Source organism: Amborella trichopoda, chromosome 3 (assembly GCF_054954075.1).
Source record: "Amborella trichopoda isolate Santa Cruz 75 chromosome 3, AtrichopodaSantaCruz75HAP2 v2.0, whole genome shotgun sequence".
In the NCBI taxonomy this organism is placed as follows: Eukaryota; Viridiplantae; Streptophyta; class Magnoliopsida; order Amborellales; family Amborellaceae; genus Amborella; species Amborella trichopoda.
Window position 1 is genome coordinate 35,509,527 of NC_142338.1, and position 4,140 is coordinate 35,513,666.

Here is a 4,140-nt window from a genome sequence, read left to right on the forward strand (position 1 = left end):
GAGTAAAATACCAGATTTTATATATTGGATTCTTCCAGTACTCAGTCCAAAACAACATTGTGATCAAAACTAGCTTTCATATATAATAGAATCAACAAAATCTAAGAGAAGCCAAGATTTTTATATACAAGGTCTCAAACGACCCATAAGAATACCAAGCTTGCTCGACTTCATCTGCTAAGGCCGGATCTCCTCATACCATTGGGCCAGTTTTGCTCATTCTTCACTTTCCTTACACCTCTCAGCAAATTCCGCCCATCTGTCACAGCCTTAGCCCGGCCGTGCGGATCCTGGAATGGGTCGTGAAGTTAGAGATTCGGGCCGAAATAGCCTTCTCCTTGCAATCATATTTAGATTTTAAGCTACAAAGTTAAGCAAGTGCTTTCGTCAAAAGAGACCACGCAGCATCGTGTATCTCTCGTTGTTTAGACTCCGCATCAAGGACATCACCTGTAAGAGTACAAGAGAAAGTTCATCATACTATGGAATTTATAAAAAATGAGGATGACCAAATTTCGTAAAATTTCAGCAGCATCTCTCTTAAAAATAGAGATAGAACGACATAAAAGGTGCTTGACTAGGCCAAGACACCCCGAAATATTCAAGGGTGACTATACTAGAAGGTCATGCCCATCTAGGATGTGCCCTAGAAGAGCCCCTTTTATTAAAAGAAGCATGGAAAGATATGGAAGAGCATGCAAAGTTATGTCAAAGCATGGAAAAAGCATAAGAAAGCATACAAATTCCAACAAATAAATGAAAGAAAGCGATAAAAACAAGCTTACATCCCTCATATGCTCAAGATAAGCTCACCATGAGACCTAAATGCTCCAAAAGCTTACTAAACCCACAAGCCTCTCAAAGCCCCTTTCTCTAAGGTGCTCCCACCACTTTCTCTCTCTAAAAGGTAAGAAAATGAGGAGAAGTGATGAAAATGAAGCCTCCCACCCCTTTTTATACTTAGGTAAAAAGCGAAAATGAGGTAATTATCAAAAGCCCAATCCCAAAAGGGCCCACCCTAGCTAAAGTGTCCTTTTGAAGAAGGTGGAGGGCAAAAGTGTAAGAGGGAAGGAGCCAAAAGATATCCCTTGCCCATCACAAACCTGCAGGGCAAAAATCCCCGAGGGTATTATTGTCAGAAATGCTTATACGACGTCGGAATCGAATGGCATCGGGCCCATTGCTAAGATTGAGCCCAACCTAGTCAAGAATGGCTGGGCTTGAGATGAAAGAGGGCCTCTGGCCCAGCCCGCCAGCCCAAGAAAAGGGGGGAAGGGCCCCCAATCTTTTCTCTTTCTCTCCTCCTCACGTCTCTCTCTTAGGCCGCCTGGCCTGACGACCTTCTCTTTCCCCCACTCTACGCTTGTCTCTATACCCCTTCTCTGGCTCGGGCCAAGCGCCCTAGCCATTGGCCCGACACCCTCTCTCCTCCCCTTTTCTGTCTCTCCCCTCTACTCTCATCTCTCTCTCTCCAAATAAAGGCCCATGGCTTAGCCGTGGCCACAATCTCTCTCTCTCCCTCATTCTCGCCTCGCTACCCCTTCCCTTCATCTCTGTACCTCTCTCAAGCCCACGGCTTAGCTGTGGCACAATCTCTCTCTCTTTTATTCTTGTCTCTCCTCCTTTCATCTCTCTACTACCCCCTCAAGCCCACGGCTTACCCATGAGCACAAACCTCTCTCTCTCTCTCTCTCGTCTCCATCCCTCTTAAACCCCACTTCTCCACCATTTCTCTTAACCTCTCTCACGAGCCCATGGCCTAGCCATGAGGCCGAGGCTCGCCTCACCCTCATCTCATAAACCCATGGCTCATCCATGAGCCCAACGCACCCTTATTCACTCTCATCATATCCCAACCCATTCATTACCCTTCAGCTCTCGAGCCTTATCCTACACCACATCTCCACGGTTCACCCGCTACCATCCGCATGATTTGACACATCACCCCCATCCTCCATAAACTCACTAACCATGAGGGTGAACCTTCACTACCCAAAGTCAAACAACAATTCCCTGAGCCTACCACTCCCCTAAAGAGTCGTGTCGCTCATCGTCCTCAGTGAGTCTCTACCTCAACCATTCCATGAGATAAACCATTATCCCCAAGGAGTCTCCATCTCATGGAGCAAACTATTACTCCCTAGTCAAGCCATACCTTTGCCTCATTCATACCTTCGAATGGCCACTCTTAATTTACCATACCACTACAGTTGGCTCGACACTCTATCATCATTTAAAACCACGAATGAGCACTCCCATGTAAACCAATTCCATCCCTAGTGTCCACTTTAAACACCCTAATCAAGACCTTTGATAGTCACCCAGATGAAGTATTTCGCTAAGGACAGACTCGTCACCAATAAACCTGTGAGTGGCCACCTCATCCTACCACATCACTCCCTAATCGAATCATCATACCCTCGAATGGCTACTCCTTTGCCCTTGAGGTGACCCAATACCCTTACTATACACTAGACATCATTCAAATTCTTGAATGAGTGTCCCATCAACCACATCACCCACAGTGGGGGTTAATTCAAAACCCTTATCTCCCCAAATGAGCCTCATATCCTTCATTAAACCCTCACCTCCATCACCACCACCAATAAAGGGTTATTCCCATCATACATCCTACATTTCATCATCAGTTTATAAGAAAAGTGAAGAAAAGAAATAAAAGCGGACACAACCATGAAGCCATGGGTAAAAATGCAAAAAAAATTAGAAAATCGGGCATGATAAAAACACAAAAGGCACCATGAATAAAAATGAAGATGGGCGTGTCCACGAAGCCAAGACTAAAAGTGTCCAAAAATAGAAAAGCAGGCATGGTGAAAACCGAAAGGTCGCCATGAGTAAAAATGAAAAGGTCGACATGGCCATGAAGACCCAGGTAAAAGAGCCCAATAAAAAGGGAGTTGGTGAAAACCATTTTGCGATGCCACTTCCACCTAATTCAGGTGAAAACTCGAAAGGGTGCTGGACTAATAAGCTGGTTGATTTAGTACTCACCCTCATAGGCAGTTTCAAGCAGTTCCTCTATGCAAAAAGTCCAGTACTATGGGAGTCAATACCCCTCACAAGGGTACCGTACTATCAGAACCAAAAAGAGCTTAAGAAAAAACTTCAACAACTCGGGTCAACCTTCAAAGGGCTCTTGAAAGTCAGAAAATCACAAAGGTGGAAAATCAGATCAGCTTTATGCTCAAAGGATTTCCTCCTCAAGAAGTCGATCATAGCAAAGTCGTGAAGACAATTTGGGCTATTGATTGCCAAGCTTGATCAATACCATCGACAAAACGGGTAATCGTCTTATTAAGGTTCCCAATTGCTGACCAGTTTAGATTTTCAGGATGGCCACTAAAAAGCCCCTAACTAAGCTCAGTAGATTGGGGCTCAAGCCCTAAAGAGGTCGTCTTATTAAGGTTCCCAATTGCTAAGTGGTTTAGATTTTTGGAGATTGGGGTTTAAGCCCCAAGGAGGTATTCTCAAGTCAACCAGTTCAAATCCTGCTATAGCAGCTCACTCGCCCGCCGAAGCAACATTTACTGAAGTGGGAAGGAAGCCCTTAAGTAAGGTCCCCATCAGTGGAAAGGAAACCCTTTAACAAGGCCCTAGTTGTTAGAACCAAAAATGCCTATTGAAGTGGGAAGCAAGCCCTTAAGCAAGGCCTCAACCACTGGATAAATTAGAGTATTGATGAATTGGGAAGGAGGCCCTTAAGCAAGGACCCCAGCCACCAGTCTCCCTAAAAATGTTCGAGCATATTGGGAAGCAAGCCCTTAAACAAGGCCCCCAATTGTTGGAACCAAAAATACCTACGGAAGTGGGAAGGAAGCCCTTAAACAAGGTCTCCACCAGTGGATAAATTGGAGTATTGAGGAATTAGGATGGAAGCCCTTAAGCAAGGCCCCCAACCACTAATCTCCCTCAAAACGTTCGAGCAGACTGGGTCACAAGACCTTAAACAAGGGTCCCAGTTGTTGGAACTAAAAAGAGCTACTAAAGTAAGGAGAAAACCCTTAAGCAAGGCCCCCACCAGTGCATCAAGCCTCTTCTCCTCCAAAGGTCCTAGCGGTACTGGGTCTACAATCCCTAAAGAAAGGCCCCCAGTCGTTAGCGCGCCTCGGTCATCCCACA

The 4,140-nt window shown here is 45.4% G+C and overlaps 1 long non-coding RNA gene across 2 annotated transcripts; it reads right to left on the reverse strand.

The window, feature by feature from the left end:
- On the reverse strand, positions 1-927 carry LOC148782856 (uncharacterized). 2 transcript variants are annotated; one of them, XR_016052191.1, is made up of 2 exons: positions 814-927; positions 1-450 (listed from the first exon to the last, which is right to left on the reverse strand). It is a non-coding gene; the product is annotated as an uncharacterized LOC148782856 (long non-coding RNA). The 2 variants fall into 2 exon arrangements; XR_016052190.1 differs by having other exon boundaries at positions 786-905.
- Positions 928-4,140: the final 3,213 nt, after the last annotated feature.